The sequence below is a fragment of the Marmota monax genome, unplaced genomic scaffold (assembly GCF_021218885.2).
Source record: "Marmota monax isolate L192 unplaced genomic scaffold, Marmota_monax_Labrador192_F-V1.1 WCK01_AAM20220418_F8-fsc00052, whole genome shotgun sequence".
NCBI lineage: Eukaryota > Metazoa > Chordata > Mammalia > Rodentia > Sciuridae > Marmota > Marmota monax.
The window spans coordinates 9950663-9974340 of record NW_026693473.1 but is presented as its reverse complement, the minus strand read 5'-3'; positions in this window follow the sequence as shown (position 1 = coordinate 9974340).

Below are 23678 nucleotides of genomic sequence, written 5' to 3'. Positions count from 1 at the left end.
TATCAATCTTTGCTGCCCTCCTTGTGAGAAAAGAGTGCCCCATTCTCATTAAAGTTCCTTCGCATTTGTAAGAAGTTTATGAAACTGCATAGTCAGAGGGAACAGTCAAGACACCAACTGCAAGTTTGGGAGTTTCTCAAAACCCCCAAATACTTTGTTAGAAAGACTCACAGCACTCAGGAAAGTGCTATTCTTACTATTACAGTTTAGCAAAAGGATACCGATGAGTACCAGCCAAAGGAATAGATACATAGGTTGAAATCTGGGATGGTTCCAAACACAAAATTTCTACTGTCCTCAGGAATTTTTTTCCTACCTGCATTAACCAGGGACAGTTACTTGAGCTTTGGTGTCTAGAGATTTTATTGAGGTTTCATTACATGTGGTTGAACTCAATTTCCAGGCCCTCCTTTCTGGAAGTAGGGCTGATATCATATGTACCAAAACCCCAATCGTCTAACACGTTTGGTCTTTTTGCCATAACTAGATGCTATCCTGAGGAACTTCATTAGCCTAAAATGTCATGTGTACTTCTAAAGACCCATCATGAATAGCAAAGACAACTTTATCAGTCAGGAAATTCCAAGAGTGTTAGAGGTATCCTCCAGAAATTTTCGAAAAGACCAGACTCCTTTTTGGAGTCTGGATTCCTTACTACATGGCATCTTTGTAAAAAATATAAATACAATGTGGTTTATATACAAAGATTTGGGCCATATATATGTGAATCTATTTTTAGACTCTAATCTATTTCATCGTCTACTTGATGGAATTTTCTGCAGAATTTTGCAATACTTCATTTGTTTGCTTGTTTATTTGCAATACTTCATTTCTAACTAATGTGCATCCAATGCTTTGCGGTAAGGAAAAAATGATAAGGATATATGCAAAGAAAAATTATCACTTAGGTGGAAAAAACTGCTCAACACAGCAATTGAACTATACCACCCGGGATATTTCCCAGAAAATGAGCCCAGAATACAGATAGAAGGTAAGAGAGAAAAGTGAGATGTGAAGGAATTCACCTGAAGTGCTAGTTACCTGAAGGCTGAGGCAGGAGAACCACTGGAGCCTAGGAGTTTGGGACACTCTGGGCAACATACTGAGACCCAAAATATAGTAAAGAAAAGAAAATATGAGAGAAAAGATTAAAGTATTAGATTAATAGTCCAGGAGATCTTACATCTGGGTATCAGCGCTTCCAGAAAGAGAAAGAGCAAACAAGGGAAGAAATCAAGCAATGGCATAATTTACAAACAGAATGAAATGCCAGATTGAGAGGCCCATTAAAGGCCAGTACTATTTTTAAGGATCAAAAGAAGATGTTACTGCCTTTAGAGAGTGGTTCATATATGGAGTTTGTGAATTAGAACGACTTTGAACTTCTCATCAGTAACACTAGAAGCCAAAATACAATAAAGCAATGCCTTTAAAATGCAAAAAAAAAAAAAAAAAAAAAGAGATACTTTCCAGTTTATAATCTATACCCAGCCATTCTATCAATTGACTGCATGAGTAGAAATGATTATTTTCAAATGTGAAAGGTCTTAAAAATTTTACCTATCATGCAACCTTTCTCAATAAACTAATGAAGAATATACTCCACCCAAAGATGGAACAAATCAAGAAGGAGGAGCTAAAGAGCACAGAGGCAAAGAGATTCCCCAAGAAGATTATAAAGGGAAATCCTGTGGTTACAGTTGTGTCTAATATGTAGAGGGCAACCATTTCCATTCAAAGTGTAACTCAAGAAATAGATGGTGCTGGAGCCCAGAACCCAGAGAAAGTGCTTACCTAATATGTGTAAGGCGGTGGTTCAGTCGTCAGCACTGCAAAAACCAAACAAACAAAAAGAAACAAACAAACCACAACAAGAACAAAAACAAATAAATAAAAATAGATACGTTGAGAACTGTCATCATTAAAATCTCCACTGATATTACACCCTTGTTCAAACTTGAGGACAGGTTTACCTACATTTGTCATAGCTTCACCATATAATATGGAAATTCCTGCTCACCTCTCTATGCCCTGCTGCTAGAATTAGCTAAGGATATGCATTTCACAAAAAATATCCCCATTTCTGAAGTGTTCTTCTTTGACATGCTCTTGAGAGTGGGCCACAGGTTGCAGTGAGCTTAGAAGCAGAAAGTATAAAATATCCCTCTTGCACTAACCCTATTTCTATAGGGTATTCCGGGCTTGGCCACACTGCAGACCTGCCAGATGCTCAGCCACAGGTGGGCGCTCATGGCTAGAGACATTACTAATGAAACTTATGTCCCTTCCTCAGTAATGCCCCCTCCCTGTACCCTGTATATAATTTAGCATATGTCATTTTAATTTATAATCTTCTTAATGGGTCCTCCAAATTTTGTGATTTTAGGCTCTGCAAATCCTGGATCTGCTTTGCTTATGACTTTGCCCTTTGCCTTCCCTCAGAATATATTCTTAAAATATATTTATTTATACACGGTGCTGAGAATCGAACCCAGTGCCTCACACATGCTAAGCAAGCACTCTGCCACTGAGCCACAACCCCATCCCCCCCCGTTTTTTTTGAGGCAGGGTCTCACTAAGTTGCTTAGGGCCTCACTAAAATGCTGAGGCTGACTTTGACTTTGAGCTTGCAATCCTCCTGCCTCAGCCTCCTGAGCTACAGGGATTACAGGCATGCGCCACCATGCCCATCTTAGAAGAGGCTTTTTTGAAAGCTCAGGAAATTGAATGCTACACTATAACTCAGCCATTCCATTTTGCTTGTTTTTCTGGAAAATCTCACTGAAAACTGGAAATAGTGCTCTTTCCTTTCACAGTTAAGTTTATGCTAGCCACTCAATTATTCAAGTTCAAGTAATGCATTATTTAGGGATATGTTGCATAGGGAGTAAACCATAAAGAAAACTGGAATGGTTAATAAAAAAGGCAGCCGAGTGTTTACCTGGGGGTGGGGAAAGTTGAGGGAAGCAAAGACTAGAAAGGTATACCCAGGCAGGCTGCCAGGCCCTAAGGTACTAGTGAGTAGAGTTTGTTCTATTACTTATCTTTGAACTGTGCATATAATCTTCTGTAAATATGATACATGTTACAATTTTAAAAGCTGGAGTCTGGCATGCTAGTGCATGCCTGTAATCCCAGCAATTTGAGAGGTTAAAGCTGTTGGAGCACAAGTTTGAAACCAGCTGGGGTAACTTAGTGAGACCCTGTATTATGGTTTAGATATTAAGTGTCCCCCACAAAACTCATGTGTAAGACAGAGCAAGAAACTTTAGAGGTGAAATGATTGCATTATGAGAGCCTTAACCTAATTAGTGCATTAATCCTCTGATAGGGATTAAATGGGAGGTAACTGTAGGCAGGTTAGGTGTGGTTGGAGAAGGTGGGTCACTGGGGCATGCCTTCGGGGTATATATTTTTCCCCTGGTGAGCAGGGTTCTCTCTCTCTCTGCTTCCTGATTGTCATGTTCTGAGCTGGTGCACCAAATAAACTTTCTTCCTCTAAAATTGTTCTTGTCAGATCTTTTGGTAACAACAACAAAAAAGCTGACTAAAACATCCTGGTTCAAATACAAAATAAAAAGGGCTGGGGGTGTGGCTTTATGGTAAAGTGCCCCTGGGTTCAATCTCTAGTATTGCTAAAATAATAATAATAATAGTTAATAATAATGAAGATACACAAAGAACACTGCTTCCTCTCTTGGTTTTCAGCTGCGGATGGTTAGAATATGAGCAGACGCATTGCCAATTGCAAGTTAAATATAAAAGGAAACCGTGATATTCTAACATACTAATAAACCTGTGCCTGGTTAGAGAGGGAAGTGGTTACTGCCATCCAGTCTGCTAATTGGGCAGGGAAGGGAGAAAGTCCAGCTGGCTTTTCAGCTCTTTGGCACGCAACTTCATGCTGGGTTTAAAGAGTATTAAGAGTCTGGTCTTCAGTTCTGCATGTCCAGTGGTGTTAGCCACTTCTGGAACTTCTCAGGCTTGGAAGTAATACCTCTTTATGACTGGCCACCTGTGAACTTCTTGAGGACAGGGATCCTGTCCTGTGCATCTCTAAATTCCTGGTGCCCAGCAAAGCACCTGCCTACAACACGGTTAACTGGTTTCAGGCAGCCTGCATACCCTGATCCAGCCAGAGGACCCTCTTCTGCTCCACAGGGGTAGCACCCTTCCCAGGGCCTGGTGGCCTAACCCCGAGGCTTAACCAGAGGCTGGAGCCCCTCAGCTGAAGGCAGAGCCCACCCACCTGCCTGAGGGCCTCCTCCTGCTTTTATGAACCCCAGCCTAAGTTTGCACAATGCTCATAGTAAGGATTCAGGAAGTGGAAGCAGAAAATAGAGAAGTGCAGGCCACAGGCAGACTTTTTCCCAGGCAGGCTACTTTAAGGTCTTTGCTTATCTTCCTGTGTGTAATTCCTTAGTCCAGACTGTAGATAGGGGCAGGTCCTGCTTAGTTAGCAGGTGATAGAGAAAGCTAATGCCACCAAGCTACACACACTTGCCAGTTTACCCTGCATTAGAGTGCGGCAGAGTTTTAGAAACGAGGATGTGCACTGAGGAGCAAGCCCAGAGCCTATGTGGGTCACAGGGGTGTCATCTGACCATTTAGAAGCAGCTGCTCAGTGTTCACGTGAATGTGCCGACTGCCTTCAGGACCAGCAGGTGGCTTCTGTGCCCTCAACACCCAAGAAACTGTGGAAGGCTTTATCCACAGCCAGAAATGGTTTTGATTCTAAAAGTTCAGTGTTGGAGTTGCAAGAATGCTTCAGTTTATCTACTCCATCAAGAACTAGACCCAGAAGAGAACTGGTTTAGAAAGATAGTGAAAGAAAAAAAGCCTAGCAACCCCATGTTTATTGATCTGTCACATTCTCTACAGCCCTAGATTGAGCTCTACTCAGGTTTCTCATGGGCAAGAGCCTGTTTCCTTCCACAGCAAGGTAACAAAGTCTCCTCTTTGACTCACATCCATGTAGCTGCAGAGACACCTTATGAGCTCAGCTAGTCTGTTGAGGAGATAAATGGTGATTACTCCTATCTTTCCAATGTGAAAAGCTTTAGTGGTAGGAATTCTAATTTGCAATTTATTTTGCATTCATGTACATAATGAGCTCTGATGCCCTTTGGAAACACCGTGATTTAATTAGCAGCATCCATAATGGCTAAACTCAGTTATGTGGAGCATCTGGACACTCACAATAAACAGGACTTATATATGTTTTTTTTAGCAACTGATAGATCCTGAGGCTAGAAATCCTTCCCAGAATAAGGTAGGGTGTCTATAAATGAACATGTTATCTATGTCCCAATTTAGGGAAGGCAATTTTCTAAGAATCTAAGTTTGTTTCCCCAAGTCCTAAGGTGTGAGAAACAGAAATTCTGGTGGTCATTTTCAAAATCTAGTATTTGACCTTAATTGGATCCAACTGTAGCCTTTCCCTTTGCCCTCCCTAATTCTAAAATTAGCCAATCGTGTAGACTGTAATCTGGAACTCCTCCAATTAGAGTGAAGGGCCGCAGTGCGTTAGGTTCGAGATCTGAGCAAGACATGCCAGCCCAGGTGAGCTTTGCTTGCTGGGTTCCCTAGCAGCCTGTGTGGTAATCCCAGCTGCTCAGGGAAGTTGGATCTCAAGTGGCCAGCTTCAGCAACTCAGCCAGACCCTATCTCAAAATGGGGAAAAAAAAAATTAAAGGACTGGAGTTGTAGCTCAGTGGTAGGGTGCTTGCTTGGCATGAGAGAGGCCCTGGGTTCGATCCCCGGCAGCACAGGCGTGCCCACACTCACACACACACACACACAAGCACATAAGTGCACATACACAGTGTGATAAATACTATGATAGAGAGAGGTCATTTTCTTCAGGTATCAGGGATAGCTTCTTTGATTAAGTAATTTTAAGTGATGGCTTTTTTTTTTTCGATTTTCGCATTTCTTATTTATAAGAAAAATGTGTTTATTTTATTGTCCCTAATATTGATTGTTTTATTTATTTATTTATTTATTATTTTTTTAATTTATTTTTTATTGGTTGTTCAAAACATTACAAAGCTCTTGACATGTCATATTTCATACATTTGATTCAAGTCGGTTATGAACTCCCATTTTTACCCCAAATACAGATTGCAGAATCACATCGGTTACACATCCACATTTTTACATGATGCCCTATTAGTAACTGTTGTATTCTGCTACCTTTTCTATCCTCTACTATCCCTCCTCCCTTCCCCTCCCATCTTCTCTCTCTACCCCATCTACTGTAATTCATTTCTCTCCCTTGTTTTTTTTATTTTTTTCCCTTTCCCCTCACATCCTCTTATATGTAATTTTGTATAACAATGAGGGTCTCCTTCCATTTCCATGCAATTTCCCTTCTCTCTCCCTTTCCCTCCCACCTCTGGTCCCTGTTTAATGTTAATCTTTTTCTCATGCTCTTCCTCCCTGCTCTATTCTTAGTTGCTCTCCTTATATCAAAGAAGACATTTAGCATTTGTTTTTTAGGGATTGGCTAGCTTCACTTAGCATAGTCTGCTCTAATGCCATCCATTTCCCTGCAAATGCCATGATTTTTGTCATTTTTTTAGTGCTGAGTAATACTCCATTGTGTATAAATGCCACATTTTTTTTTATCCATTCATCTATTGAAGGGCATCTAGGTTGGTTCCACAGTCTAGCTATTGTGAATTGTGCTGCTATGAACATCGATGTAGCAGTATCCCTATAGTATGCTCTTTTAAGGTCTTCAGGGAATAGTCCGAGAAGGGCAATAGCTGGGTCAAATGGTGGTTCCATTCCCAGCTTTCCCAGGAATCTCCATACTGCTTTCCAAATTGGCCGCAATAATTTGCAGTCCCACCAGCAATGTACAAGTGTACCCTTTTCCCCACATCCTCACCAGCACTTGTTGTTGTTTGACTTCATAATGGCTGCCAATCTTACTGGAGTGAGATGGTATCTTAGGGTGGTTTTGATTTGCATTTCTCTGACTGCTAGAAATGATGAGCATTTTTTCATGTACTTGTTGATTGATTGTATGTCCTCCTCTGAGAAGTGTCTGTTCAGGTCCTTGGCCCATTTGTTGATTGGGTTATTTGTTTTCTTATTGTTTAATTTTTTGAGTTCTTTGTATACTCTGGATATTAGGGCTCTATCTGAAGTGTGAGGAGTAAAGATTTGTTCCCAGGATATAGGCTCCCTATTTACCTCTCTTATTGTTTCTCTTGCTGAGAAAAAACTTTTTAGTTTGAGTAAGTCCCATTTGTTGATTCTTGTTTTTAACTCTTGTGCTATGGGTGTCCTATTAAGGAATTTGGAGCCCGACCCCACAAAATGTAGATCGGAGCCAACTTTTTCTTCTATCAGATGCAGAGTCTCTGATTTGATATCAAGCTCTTTGATCCATTTTGAGTTAACTTTTGTGCATGGCTAGAGAAAGGGATTCAGTTTCATTTTGTTGCATATGGATTTCCAGTTTTCCCAGCACCATTTGTTGAAGATGCTATCCTTCCTCCATTGCATGCTTTTAGCCCCTTTATCGAATATAAGATAGTTGTAATTTTGTGGATTGGTCTCTGTGTCCTCTATTCTGTACCATTGGTCCACCTGCCTGTTTTGGTACCAGTACCACGCTGTTTTTGTTATTATTGCTCTGTAGTACAGTTTGAAATCTGGTATCGCTATACCTCCTGATTCACACTTCCTGCTTAGAATTGCTTTTGCTATCCTGGGTCTTTTATTTTTCCATATGAATTTCATGATTGCTTTTATCTATTTCTATAAGAAATGCCATCAGGATTTTGATTGGCATTGCATTGAAACTATAGAGAACTTTTGGTAATATCGCTATTTTGATGATATTAGTTCTGCCTATCCATGAACAGGGTATATTTTTCCATCTTCTAAGATCTTCTATTTCTCTCTTTAGGGTTCTGTAGTTTTCATTGTATAAATCTTTCACCTCTTTTGTTAGGTTGATTCCCAAGTATTTTATTTTTTTGAGGATATTGTGAATGGGGTGGTTTTCCTTATTTCCAGTTCAGAAGATTTGTCGCTGATATACAGAAATGCCTTTGATTTATGCGTGTTGATTTTATACCCTGCCACTTTGCTGAATTCATGTATTAGCTTTAGTAATTTCTTTGTAGACCCTTTGGGTCTTCTAGGTATAGGATCATATCATCAGCAAATAGTGATAATTTATGTTCTTCTTTTCCTATCTTAATGCCTTTAATTTCTTTTGTCTGTCTAATTGCTCTGGCCAGTATTTCGAGAACTATATTGAATAGAAGTGGTGAGAGAGGGCATCCCTGTCTTGTTCCAGATTTTAGAGGGAATGCCTTCAGTTTTTCTCCATTTAGAATGATGCTAGCCTGAGGCTTAACATAGATAGCTTTTACATTGTTGAGGTAAGTTCCTGTTATCCCTAGTTTTTCTAGTGTTTTGAACATAAAGGGATGCTGTACTTTGTTGAATGCCTTTTCTGCGTCTATCGAGATGATCATATGGTTCTTATCTTTAAGTCTATTGATGTGGTGAATAACATTTATTGATTTCCATATATTGAACCAGCCTTGCATCCCAGGGATGAATCCTACTTGGTCATGGTGCATGATCTTTTTGATATGTTTTTGCATCCGATTTGCCAGAATTTTATTGAGGATTTTTGCATCTAAATTCATTAGGGATATTGGTCTGTAGTTTTCTTTCTTTGAGGTGTCTTTATCTGGTTTGGGAATCAGGGTGATATTGGCCTCATAGAATGAATTTGTAAGTTCTCCCTCTTTTTCTATCTCCTGAAATAGATTGTAGAGTATTGGTATTAGTTCTTCTTTAAAGTTCTTGTAAAACTCTGCTGTATATCCATCCGGTCCTGGGCTTTTCTTGGTTGGTAGTCTTTTGATGGCTTCTTCTATTTCCTCACTTGATATTGGTCTGTTTAGGTTGTTTATATCATCCTGACTCAATCTGGGTAGCTCATATATCTTAAGGAATTTATCTATGCCTTCACTATCTTCTATTTTATTAGAGTATAGGGTTTCAAAATAATTTCTAATTATCTTCTGTATTTCTGAATTGTCTGTTGTGATGTTGCCTTTTTCATCCTGTAAGCTAGTAATTTGGGTTCTCTCTCTTCTTCTCTTTGTTAGTGTGGCTAGTGGTCTATCAATCTTTTTAGTTTTTTCAAAGAACCAACTTTTAGTTTTGTCAGTTTTTTCGATTGTTTCTTTTGTTTCGATTTCATTGATTTCAGCTCTGATTTTAATTATTTCTTGCCTTCTACTGTATTTGCTGCTGATTTGTTCTTCTTTTTCTAAGGCTTCGAGGTGTAGTGTGAGGTCATTTATTTGTTGGCTTTTCCTTCTTTTAAGGAATGAACTCCATGAAATGAATTTTCTTCTTAGTACTGCTTTCATAGTGTCCCAGAGATTTCGATATGTTGTGTCTGAGTTTTCATTTACCTCTAAGAAAAGTGATGGCTTTTTTAATTAGGCATGGGGTTGTTAGGCGCTCTCTAGTCTTGGCTTTTTTCTTTCACTATCTTTCTAAAAGGTAGATGAGAGATTAGTAGAGTGAGGGTTAGAGAGGAAGAGAAGAGGGTTTGAAGTGCCCAAAGGCCAGAAATTAGGATCCTGTGGTCATTATAAGAACTGAAAGAAATTGTGTTCATACCTCCTCTTCTCTTTTTTTTTTTTTTTTTTTTTTTTTTGGTACTGGGGATTAACTCAGAGGTACTCGACCATTGAGCTACATCCCCAGTCCTATTTTGTATTTTATTTAGAGACACGGTCTCACTGAGTTGCTTAGCGCCTCGAAGTTGCTGAGGCTGGCTTTGAACTTTCGATCCTCCTGTCTCAGCCTTCCAAGCTGCTGGAATTACAGGCGTGTGCCCCTGTGCCTTCCATAACTCCTCTTTCTTTGGCCGTTCAACAGAGCACCAGGCACCGCTGACCGCTTCCTCCTTTCCTTTTCTTGACTTGGAGACACTGTACTCTCCTGTTTCCTCTCTGGCCAGTTTTCTGGGTTTTTTTGTCCCCCCACCCCACCCCCATTTCTCTATCTGTATCTGATTATTTCATTTGGAGGAACTTAAGACTCAGTCCTGGGCTCTTCTCTCACAACGCTTTATCCCTGACCTATCTCATTCATCCTTTGTTTTAAACTGGGATGGAACCACTGCCCACCAGCTGACAAGGATTCATGGAACACTTTCAATGTGCCAGAGTCTGTGTCCTTGAGTAGGAAACACCTGGGCTTTTCCAGCCAGATAAGGATTCTGCTTTCGTTTGTATTAAAAAATTGTCTTCTCCTTTATGTGTATGTGCTGTTGTTCACTGAATTTTAGTTAAAATGTGTTAGGTGCTGTGCTAGGAGCTATTCTAAAAGCTCTACAAGAATAAAGTCATTTTATGGTCATTACTACCCAATGAGGTAGATACTTTTAAAAAAATGCAATGGTGTTTTTGTTATTGTTGTTGTTTGTCTGTTACAGCAGTTTTAGCTTCGCAGCAAAATGGAGTGAAAAGCACTGAGAAGTCACGTGTCCCCCATTTCCCCATACATAACCTCCCCCATTATCAACATCCCACAACACAGTGGTACAGTTATCATAATTAATGAACCCACACTGACACATCATCATCACCCAAAGCCCATAGGTTTTATTCCAGCTGGTTCGTGGTTTTGGACATTCTATAGTTGACATTCAAAATAGGCACAACCACTTGTATCCACCATGATGGTATCATACAGAAGAGTCTCACTGCCTATAAATACTCTGTGCTCCACCTATTCCTTCCTCCCTCCCTCCTCACTGATCCCTGGAAAACACCAATCTTTTTATTGTCTCCACAGTTTTGCTTTTTCCAGCATGTCATAAAGTCAGATTATTTAATGCCTAACCTTTTCAACTAGGCTTCTTTCACTTAGTAACATGCATTTAGGGTTCCTTTATGCTTTTTCATGGCTTGATAGCTCTTTTCCTTTTGGCACAATAATATTCCATTTCTGGATGTACTACAACTTATTTATTCACTCACCTACTGAAGGGCACCTTGTTTTCTTCAATGTTTTGGCAGTTATGAATAAAACATCCATATACAGATGTTTTTTCCTATACTGGGGGGATGGAACCCACTGGCACTTTACCCCTGAGCTACATCTCCAGGGTATATTTTTTATTTTTAATTTTGAGACAGTTTTTTTATTAAGCTGCTGAGGCTGCAAACTTGAGGGTCTTCTGCTTCAGCCTTCCATGTGGCTGGGATTACAGGTTTGTGCCACCGTGCCAGCGTCCACATGTAGATTTTTGTGTAGATGTAAATTTTCAATTCATTTGGATAAACACGAAGGGACACAATTGCCGGATTAAATGGTGTTATGGACTAAATGTTTGTGTCTCCCTCAGATTCATATGTTGATTCTATAACCCTGGAATGGCTTTATTTGGAGCTGGACCCTGTAAGGAAGTAAAGGAAAACTAATTCTCTACTCACAACACGTCTGATAACTAAACATGTATGTTTTTTCCACACCAACCACCAATTCTCCAGACTCTAACTGAATGTCAGTTTAATTCTGAGACAAACCACCTGAAGTTACCATCAGACACCAAGTTAAAGAGCTCAGTACCAAAAGACTTCTACTTTAAAACCTAGTCACAACTAAATGAGTCCACACATGGCGATAAAGTACCCTTCAGCCTTGGTGATTTGCTAGAATGACTTATAAAAACTCAGGGAAGCAATTTATTAATATTTGCCAATTGATTGTAGGATAGGATAACAAATGGGATAATGACAACCCATTTGGGTTGCCATAACAAAATATCAATGATTTAGGGTTTATCAACATAACACATGTATTTCCCACAATCTGGAGGCTGAAAGTCCAAAATCAAGGTTCCTGCAGATCTGGTGTCTGGTGAGGACCTATTTCCTCATGAATAGCCAACTTCTCACTGTGTGCTCACATGGTGACACAGAGATGAACAAGCTTTTGGGGGTCTCTCTTTATATATATATTTTCATATATATATATATATATATATATAAATATAAATATATATATATATATATTTTCATATATATATATAAATATATAAATATAAATATATATATATATATATATTTTTTAAGTGTGGATGAACCTTTATTTTTATTTATTTATTTTTATGTGGTGCTGAGAATTGAACCCAGTGCCTCACACATGCCAGGCAAGTGCACCACCACTGAGCCACAACCCCAGCCTTGGGATCTCTTTTTAAAGGTTATTAATCCCATTCATGGGGGTCTATCCAGTGACCTAATCACTTTCTAAAGTCCCCACTTCTTAAAACCTTCACCTGGGGAGTAAGGATTTAAACATACAAGTTCTGAGAGAACACAAATATTCAGACCATAGCATATATAGATACACAGATAGATGAAAAGGTACACAGGATAAGGTCCAAAAGGGTCTTAAACACAGGGGCTTCTTTTCCCTTGGAGTCGGATGTACCATGTGAATGCATTTATCAACTCTAAAGCTCTTTCAACCTCACAGTTTAAGGATTTTTTTGTGGAACCTTCATTTTGTAGGCATGGTTTATTACTAATAGTTCCCAGTCCTCCTCCACTTCCCAGAAGATGGGGGATAAGACTGAATGCTTCCAGTCATGGCTTAGTCTTTCTGGTGACCAGCCCTGTATTCTGAAGATATCCAAGAGCTCACCAGGAGTTACCTCATTAGGACAATAGATGTGCCTACCACCCAGGAAATTCCAAAGGATTTAGGAGTTCTGTGTCAGGAACTAAGGGCAGAAACCAAACATGCATTTCTTATTATGTCATAGGAAGTAGTCAAGGTTAAATGAGGTCATAGGGTGGGGCCTGATCTTGTAGGATTATTGTCCTTACAGGAAGAGACACCAGAGAGCATCCCCCACCCCCACTCTCCCTACCATCCCTCCCTCACCCTCTTTCTCTCTGTCACCTCAATGCCCATTCTCTAGAAGTGACTTTGTATATGGGGTTTAAGTCACTTTGTATATGGTATTTTATTGTGGCAACCTGAGTTAATATATTTGGTAAGAATATGTTTAGTTTCTGTAAGAAACTGACAAACTATCTTTCAAAATGGCCATTTCCTCTTGCCCTCCCTTCTGCAGTGAACAAGGGTTTCTCTTGTCCACATTCTTGCCAGCATTTGATGTTGTGTTTTGGATTTGGGCCATTCTAATAGGTAGTGTTAAAAACGTTACTTTAATTTACAATTCCCTGGTGATATATGATGTTAAACATCCTTTTTTATGCTTATTTGCCAACCCTACAACTTCTAAGGTGAAGTATCTGTTCAGGTATTTTGTACATTTTTTAATTGAGTTGTTTCCTCCCTTCCTTCCTTCTTCTACCAGGGATTGATTCCAGGGGTGCTTTACCACTGAGCCACATCCCAGCCCTTTGTATTTTATTTAGAGTTGCTTAGGGTTTTGCTAAATTGCTGAGGCTGACTTAGAACTCGCGATCCTCCTACCTTAGTCTCCCAGGCCACTGGGATTATAGACATACACCAGTGCACTGGAGAGTTGTCTGTTTTCTTACTCTTGTGTTTTAAGTGTTCTTTGATTGTTTGGGATAACAGTCTTTTATCAGATGGGTCTTTGGCAAATATTTTCTATGGCTTGTCTTTTCATTCTCTTGGCCTTGTTTTTCATAGAGTAGTTTTTGATCTTAATGAAGTCCAGATTATCAATTTTTTTTTTCTTTCATGGATGGTTGCTTTTGGTGGTGTATCTAAAGTCATTACCATGCCCAAAGGTCATCTAAGTTTTTGCCTATGTTATCTTTCCAGGAATGTCATAGTTTGGGCCTCTGATTCATTAAGTTAATTTTTATGCAGGGTCTGTGTCTAGATTAATTTTTTAAATATAGATTTCCAGTTGTTTCAGCACTGTGTATTAAAACAAACATCTTTTCTTCATTGCATTGCTTTATTTATTTTTTTTAAAGAGAGAGAGAGAGAGAGAGAGAGAGAGAGAGAGAATTTTTTAATATTTATTTATTTATTTTTTAGTTTTCGGTGGACACAGCATCTTTATTTGTTTGTGGTGCTGAGGATCGAACCCAGGCCACACCTATGCCAGGCGAGCGCACTACCTCTTGAGCCACATCCCCAGCCCCCTCATTGCATTGCTTTAGATACTATGTTTATGTACCTTTTATAGAAAAAGAAAAGTTAAGAGACTTTCTCCAGAATCACCCAATAAGTAATTGGTGGATGAAATCCAACTCAGTGGTCTGCCAATAAACTTACATTTTTATTCATGTCTGTCTGCTGTCTCTCTAGTTCTTGTCCTTCCATATATTAATGATGAAGCAAAAATAATCAAAGAAAGTAACTGTGAGTCATCATTCCACTACCTAGAGACAACCACTGTTAACGTTTGGACAAACACCTTTCCAATCTTTATCCTGTGTGTGTGTGTGTGGGGGGGGGATGTGTGTGTATGGTAGGGTTTTGTTTTTTGTTTTAATTGGATGGTCAGGCTGGGGATATAGATCAGTTGGTAGAGTGCTTACCTCACATGACAAGGCCCTGGGTTCAATCACCAGCCCCACAAAAAAAAAAAAAAAGGATAATATATTCTGTTTTGTAACTAAAATTTTCCCTCAATAATAAATCACACCCATGTTTCCCTATCAGTAAATATACCTTTAGTATATAATGTTTTATTGGATGTGTGGTACATCCTTACATAAATATACCACAAGTTTTCTGTCTGTCCTTTGTGTGGGCATGTAATATGTTTCTGTTTTTCCTTTTATGGTCAAGTCTTTACCGGCATATTTACCAATATCTTATGACAAATTCCTAGAAGGGGAATTGTTGGATTAAGGAGGGGAAGGGTGCCCCTTTCCAAGCCTGTGCTCAGGTAGCTGTGTTGGTCAAGTCTCAGGCCACCATGTTCTGGGAACACAGTTAGAGGGTATTTCGCGTGCCCAAGTCCTAGTTCCCATGACAATTTTCCTTTGTTTTTGAAGATGTGAATTTTCCACCTTACCAGAGCCTTCATAAGGAAATTTAGAGGAATTGTGGTGGGTGTAAGACTGGAAGACGCCGCACCACACGACACAGATCACCAAAGAGGTTTTCCACTTTATTACAAAAGGCTGTGTGTTTATATAGGTCTAAGGAGAGGTCGCAGGGCTGAGGTAGAGAACAGGTCGCCCGTTTATTGGCAAGCTCTTCCATATGTCAGTTCCGGAGCCCAAGAAGTTAATTCTAATTGGGGCTAAGGCTTCCCACCAGCAGGGTTTGAATGTTGGCGTGGGCGGGAAACCTTTCGTGCCAGTGAAAGAAACAAAGAGGGGAAAGAGGGTTGTTAGATGCCATGTTGGGGTTTTTTCTTTTTTTTTTTCTGGGGTGCTGCTGCCGTTATGTTTTCCCAACAGTGGGAACTGCTAGCCTGGCATCATTTTGAACTAGAAACATCTTAAATTGGATTCTCTGAGGGTGCCCGATCCCCCTGTTGCTGGGCTATCATAGAGCCAGTTTGCCCTCAGAGAACTCAGCCTCCTATGCGCATGGGCATTGGGGGTGGGGACGGCAGGAGTGTACACAATTATCCTGAGTGCCATGCAGACAGTGGAGAGTCCTATTATAAAGTATTCTGACAGCCCAGAGGACAGGGTAATTTAGGGTTTGGGTAGGTGGATTTGAGAACCAGGAGACATGGAAAAGACTTGGACAAAGGCCCAGAAATGTGGGAAGACTTTGGGGGTAACAATTTTGTGGTTATAGTGAATGGAAGGGATTGTGTATGGTGTGTGTGTGCGTGTGTGTGTGTGTGTGCGCACGTGTGTGCGCGCTCATGCATATGGATCTATAAAAGGATATGGTTTACTAGTGTGTAAAATCTAAATGATGTGATGCTTTGAATGAGAGGCCACCAAAGTTAATTCCTGTACTACTGGCAGCAGGAAATTAGAGAAGGACTCTTAAAATCAACGCACTGCCCAAGCAGCACAAGGAGGAATCCAAAACAGAGCACTGTCTACTAGGCTGTAGACTGGTCCCATGTCATTCTCCTCCTTTTCCCTCTTTCCGACTGGAGATTAGAGAGCAGAACTGGGGAGATGCTCCAGAGGTCTTGAGAATGGTCAACAACTCTCCTTTTCATTTTTTGTTTTTCTTTATTTGGGACCCTGGATTGAACCCAGGGATGCTTAACTACTGAGCCACATCCCCAACCCTTTTTATGTTTTATTTTGAGACAGGGTCTCACTAAGTTGCTTAAGGCCTTGGTTGCTGAGGCTGGCTTTGAACTCGCTAACCTCCTGCCTAGCCACAGAGATTATAGGCATGTGCCACGCTTGGCTTTATTTACTTCTCATTCAGATAATACCCAAACCTACGCCAAGCCATGCTTCTAAAATCTGTTCAACAGGTCCCAGAAGCTAGTTGCTGTCATTTCTCAATGTAGTCCCCAAGGACAAGGTGGTGAAGAGAGGGAGGTTGAAGGTCCAGGGTACAGTTCCTGGAATGCCCAGTGTCCTGACTTTTGTGCCCACAGAATTCACAATAGAATGAGTGACTCTGTTGCTAGGGAGAGGAATGAGGACCGACTCGCGGGAGAGAATGGTGGTGGGGCCGTTTAGGAAGTTTTCCTGGGGTTCCAAAATTGCTGGTTCCTTTTGTGGCTGCTCCTAATATAGAAGCCTAGTGCTGTCCCCTCTAATCTCACTGTGGCCATTACCACCTTCGACCAGTCTGTTGCTACATCGCAACAGTGGCCTTGACTGCAGTGGAAATCCAGCATCAGCTGAAAGGCCCACCCTGCAATTCCACACATTTCACTAACCCTTGCTGTTTAGAATCCTATCTCAAAGGGACAAGCTTTAATAAGCCAAGGCTTACAATCAACACTTATTGGAGAGTTATTCCCAAAGCCTGAGAAAAGGCGGGCATGGTGGCACATACCTGTAATCCCAGGGGCTTGGGAGGCTGAGGCAAGAGGATCTCAAGTTTAAAGCTAGCCTCAGCAATTTAAGGAGACCCTGTCTCTAAACAAAATATAAAACGTGCTGGGGATGTGGTTCTGTGGTTAAGCACCCCTGGGTTCCATATCCCCTGAGAAAGCACTGGAAAGGTATTAAAACAAGGTCACCTCTTTTGCCTTCACTGAAAGGAAAAAGTTCTGGGAGAGCCTGTGCTCCTGAGACAGCACTAGAATTATACTTTGACATGCAGATGACAGTGAGGACAGTAGAGTTGGAAAACCCAATCTGAAGTCTCCTGCAGGCTTGAGAGGTGCTGGGGAAACCCAGGAGATCAATCTCCTCCAGCCTGAATAGGCTGCTTAAAGCAAATAAATTTCCCCAAGTTTATCATAACCTCAACAAAAGAAGAAACACTGAGTCAGTCAATACACAATTGCCATTTAACTTATCAACTATCTGCCACCTAGCTGCGTGTAAAACACTACTATGGTCATTAGCAACAATTGGTAAGCCTTGTTAATCCTTTCAAAATATAAACTGTATTTTCTGAATTTTCCTCTTCTTGTTTAAGTAACTTCTTCTGAAGAGTCACAGTCAAATAATGTTTGCCAGTTCCTTCTCCTTTGTGGGGGGTCCTCAGGATCAGTTCTAGGGCCTCTTCCGATCTCTGTCTACCACTGCCTGGGTCACCTGGTCCACCCTGTGGCTTTCAGTACCATCACAAACTGACTAAGGCAAAGCCTCTCTGGATTCAGATTTCCAAGTGCCATCAACACAAACCCCTGGATGGTGGATGCTGCAGCCTCAGCCTGTTCTTGGACGGCCTGGACGGCGTAGCTGAATTTTTACCCTGTCCTACTCCCGCTTGTCTTTGAGGACTGGATGCCTGAAGGCCAGTTCTTCTGAGGAGGACGACAGAAACCAGTTGGATCGAAGATGGCTGCCAGAGTGACCCAGAGAGCCTCTGACGTCATCATAATAAAGTGCGTGACTCTTCCTTCCCCTTATTAGCCAAGGATAAAAGTCACCATCATTGCTCAATTGGTCTTGTCACGGGTTTCACAATTCCCAGATGGAAACAGAGCCCAGGCTTTGGACTAAAAAATCTGTAAAAATCAAGGCCCTGAGTTCAATCAGCAGCACTGAAAAAATAAAATAAAAATAAAACAAGTCAGTAACAAATAAGCATCTCTGACTTCACATTTTACTTACACATAGACCCCCCAAAGCCTCTCTCCCATACAGTCTTCATTTTCTCTATAAATTGAAGCCTCTATTTCCAGCTGGGAAGGCCTCAGACCTTGAGGTCACTCTACATTCCTCTCACTTCGTATATGTCATCAGCAAATTCTACTTGCTCCCACTTCAAAATGTACTGAGAATCTCTCTCACCTCCTCTCTTTTTACCATTTTCTGTTGCTATAACAGAACAACTGAGATTGGGTAGTTATAAATCTAAGAAGTTTATTCAGCTCCTTGCTCCGAAGGCCGGAAGTCCAAGATCAAGTGGCTGCCTCTGGCGTGGGCCTCCTGCTGCATCATACCACACTGGAAAAGCAGAGGGGAAGCGGCACACGTGGAGGAGGGAGGAAGCAAGAGGGCCTGGGCTGGGTTTATTACACCCTGTTCCACTCGTGTGAGAACAACCCAATTCTTACCTCCCAATAACACCAAATGGCAATCAAATTTCAATTTGAGGCGACAAACCATATTCAAGCACCATCCTAGAGTGAGATGTCATTAACTCACTTTGGGTGTATCCTAGGAGCCTCCTAAGGGGGCTCCCTACAGTCCACAGGGGTCTTCTCTGAAGCACTTCAGATCAAACCACTTTACTACTCAAAACTCCTACCTGATTCTTTTTCACGGTCTCTGTCCCCTTCTCTCTGAGCTGTTCCCTCACTCTCTACGGCAGCCACTCTGGCCCTTCCCTACAGCACCACCCCTTTTTCCAAGCCTCTGTGGAGACATTACTCACCAGAGAGACCTTCCCTGGCTGCTCTGTGGAATGGCCTCTCCCCTTCCATGCACACCAGCCCCCTCAGCCTGCTTTCTTCATTGCACATGTCACCACTCAGTACGTTGTCTGTTCATTTACTTGTCTGTCATCCCCCTACTAGAATCAAACCTCAGGGAGAAAAAGGTCTTCATTTTGTTTGCTGCCAGGTCCCCAATGTCCAATATCTAGTAAGTAGGTGCTCAATAAATACGTGTTAAATGGGGTGACTGAAAACTTCTTAGGGTTTATTTGGTGCAAATGTGTCACCTTATACGTGATGCGGAGGCCAGAGAGGACAACTGTCTGAAGAGGCCACTTAGAAGACTAATAGCTGTGCTGGGACAAGAGCCAAGCGCCCTGACACCCAGCCAGCTCTACTACACTGAGGCCCACAGTGTAGGTCCACACCAAGTGAGTGTGTGTGTGTGTGTGTGTATGTTGAATACAATACTAAACTTTCTATGTGCAACATAATCTGATGTTTAATTCAACTCTATTTTATTTTTTGAAAAATACTGACCACACACTATTAAATTCATGAGCTATTAATGAATTGTGACCCACAGTTTGAAAATAATACATTATACAACAGAGTAAAAAAAATCTTTCTGCATCTTTTATTTTCCTTTCTTTTTTAAAAAAATGTTTTTATTTATTTATTTTTTTAGTTTTCGGCGGACACAACATCTTTGTTTGTATGTGGTGCTGAGGATCGAACCCAGGCTGCACGCATGCCAGGCGAGCGCGCTACCACTTGAGCCACATCCCCAGCCCTATTTTCCTTTCTTAATAGTACTAAAAAAGCATGACTGATGCACAAACACATTTCTTTACTTTTTAGAGTATCAGAGTAAAACCAGGTGTGGTGGTGTGTGCCTGTTATCCTGAGTTACTACTCAGGAGACTGAGGCAGGAGGATTGTAAATTGGAGGCCAGCCTCAGCAACTTAGTAAAATCCTGTGCCAAAATGAAAAAGGGCTAGGGATATAGCTCAGTAATAAAGTGTTTGAGAGCATGTGCAAGACCCTGTATTCAATTCCAGAACTGGGCGGGGTGGGGAGCAAAAATGTAGGGGAAAAAAGATAAAGAAAATAAAAAGTGTCAGAGTAAAATAATCTATTGGCAGTAATTCTTTAGTGAATGCAAGCATGCAAAAGAAAGAAAGAAAGAAAGAAAGAAACTAGCTAAGGTCTGGTTTCTTGGCTCTTGCATCTCAGGTGTATTAATCTTGAATGTCATCTTATTTCTGATTGCAGCCCTATCTCCCTGTTTACAGTTCTGGATTTCATGCTATGCCATGTCATATTCATTTTCTTGGTTTCGCGTCTTATGTTCTGCACCAACTCATGCTTGTAAATTGCTGCTTTGTTCTTGCAGTCAGAACAGTGCATTCCAAGAGGAGGCAGGAGGCATGGTGGGGGCTCTCACATAGCCGATTTTGTTTTGACAGTGATGGTATCTGGCAGAGTGGGAACCGATTATAGCCCAACACCCAGTCCCATTGTGTACACCGACTATTCATAGCTTGTGGGGGCGGGGAGACACACAGGAGTGTGGGGGTGAGAGACTGAGAAGCTGGTCAAACTGAGGACAGGAAAAATGCAGTTATGCAAGGCATGGAGGTCAAGGTCATGGTAAAAATCAAGTATTTAAAATATTGGCTCCTGCACAATAACTCTGGTCTAAATTTATCCCACTCTTTGAACTCTCAGAGGACTGAGAGCAGCTAGTGTTACCATTCAGGAAAAAGGCAAGACAGGATCCAAATCTGTATCTAAAAGAAGTCTCAAGGGCAAGATGCAAAGAATGTGACCCGGCTCCTTCAGATGCTTGGGAAAGAAGCTCCAGGTAACCAGATATTGTTGTGGTTGTATGAATCTAAGATGATGTTACCATCTTCCTTGTCACTGCTGTCATCAACCTGGTTGGGAATTTCACCGGGAGTGTTCCACCCGGTTCAGGCCATTCAAACTTCTCCCATGGAGAAAGGGGAAAAGACGGAATGGGACCCCAGGCTCTTGTGCTGGTTATTCTCCAGGAAACTGCTCCCCTGTTGACTGCCTCTCCTGCTCTGGGCCCTCTGTCTTTCCACAACTGTATCACATCACCAGGCTCCCAGTTCTTCTGGCTTCCCATTGGCTTCAGCCACTGGCAAGAGATTGGAGGTCCACACATTTAGTCTTCACTCTCTCCCACCCCATGTGCACTGGGGTTTACTGCCTTTACCTTCATCTACGACTCTGGCTTCTGTGGGGAGGCCCCTCTCCCATGGCCACAGCTCTCCCAGACGCCCATCATACCATTTCTTCCCTTACTTCTTCAGGCCTGCTCCCATTCCCGAGGACCTCACTCTTCATGGTTGGTTTCTTAACTCTGGCCACATCTTTATAAATGGTTCCTTCCTCTAGCTTTTATGCACCTTTATCAAACACATTTGGGCATGGAACTGCTGCCTGCTGGGACCCCTGACTGGTATAACTTGGTCTCCCATCTATGGATGCTCAGGCCTTGCTCACATTGGATCTTGCAGAGGACCAGGCAGACAAAATATTTTGCTGCTGTGAATCTGACCGTTGTGCCTGAAACAGGTCCTTGGCTCTCTCCCTCTGCCTGTTCAGGATCTGCTTTTTCTGGACAGTTGCCAGCCAGAGAATGCTTGCTGCTGGCCAGCTAAAGTAATCTCTTGGGTTGTTGATGCCATTTTGGGTAGGATCAGAGGAGGCCAAAGCTCACAGCAGTGGTCCCAAGTTTTCCAGGCCTAACTCTCTCCCAAGATCTTAGGAGAGGTGGAAATGGGGTGGTTCCCACTTGTCTCTAAGGGGAAACAGACTCTCAGTCCTGGAGAGAGCGGTAAAGGTCATCCAGGCCAACCCACTCAGCTCCTTTTGCACCTAGCAAAATTGCAGCCCAGGGAGAAGGCTCCTGGAGGTCAGAGGTAAGGTAATGGCAGAGAATAGGGCAATCCAAAGCTCCTGGATGTTCCTTAACAAGTCTCCGTGTCAGAAAGAGCCTTAAAGGTCAAACAGCAGGATGCCAGTGAACAATGAAAGAACATGTAGTACAGGGCTTTGCACAACCAGAGGCACAGTGGTCTTGGTGTCCTCCAAACCCTTACTGTAACCTGGGGCTGTCCAGACAAGACAGTTCTGCTCAGTGTAACTCAGAATGAGTCAGCACACAGGGAAACTCCTTTCCACTCAGTCACCAAGAACTCCCCACTCCTACATGGCATGCTTCCTGGTGACAGGTCACCTGAGCAGCTGCACAAAGACTTGGCAGTATCTGATTAAATCCAGTGGCAGAGACTTGGCTGTGTCCAGAGTCCTACTTGGTTCTTGGGCAGGCAGCTGGATGGGTGGGGTGACCAATCCTCACAGAAGCCAGCAGGAGCTATGGGTCACTCTGGTTTCTGGTGCTAAAACAGCTTTGCCTTCTTGTTTGTGCATCTAGCCAGAAACAAAAGATTCCAGGAATGCCACCCCCCAGCGGCACCGCACCATATATTGGAAGGAGTGAGCAATCAACAAGTCTTTGTGAAGTGAGGGAGTGTGGGCGACTGCTCGTGCTAACAACCATGGTTTCTAGGTGAGACACAGTTCCCACCCATCACTCATGTTTGAAGGCAGAGACATCTTCAAGCCCGCTCTCTTGCTCACCTTTCCCAGCCAGCTGCCCTGCCATAGAGTCTAGCTCCAAGGTGTCTCCCATCGACCCTCTCCTTTCTGCCCATCACTTCCCTCTTCACATCTGTCACCCGAACTGCTCAAATGGCCTCCAGAGAGAGGCATTCTCCCCCTGAAAGATCCCTTTCCACCCTGCCAGAATCGTGCCTTTAAAGAATCCTCTGATCCTTTTCAGTTCTCAACAGCACACCTGGCCCTGGCCCTACAATGACCTGGATCCCACCAGACATTGCTGGGACACTTTTCTCAGCAAAGCTGCTGGTGAACATCAACATTCTCCGTGGGTTTGCAAATGCACAAAGAAGTCTGTTATCACCTATATTGTTTTAAAGGGACAATAATTTAAGAGCACTATTTACATGTTTTTGATAACAACAACAATAATAGCAATGACAGAGATGATAACCCAGCCTTTTTTCTATTGTAGGAAACTTCCAGCCATTCACCCTATCAATCCCTGAAAACAGTCCTTCCTCTCTTGACTCTTCCCTTCTGGGACACGACCTAGGTTTCTATGTCTAATCTCCAAGATCCTGGGGTGGTACACCGCACACAGATTTTTTTTTAAAAAAATTGCTTTAGGCCATAGGGGATTTTTCTGCCAAGACAATGACATTTGTGTTCTTTCCCACCCTCCTGGAGGAAGAAACATTTCAGGGGGCACCACACCTAAACATCCTGGAAGTGTCCAGCAAATCTCAGTCAGTGAGGAGATGCAGGGGGAAGAATATTGAAGTTGAGGCCTCTGTTACTAAAGGTTTTGAGTTATATTAACCTATATTGACTCCTCTTGGCTCCTTTTTTGAACCCAGGGGCTTGTGCTTGCTAGACGAGCACTTTGCCAGGTAGCTATATCCCCAGCAATTTTGCTCTTAAAGTTCTTAAAGGGTAAAAAATTTTAGTGATATGATTATATGGCATTGGGGGATGGTGCCTTAGTGAGCAGTGAGTGAGAGAATATGAAGTAGGAGTTTAAGGACATCAAGATGGCAGAAGCAAGATAGAAGAAAAATGCCCACT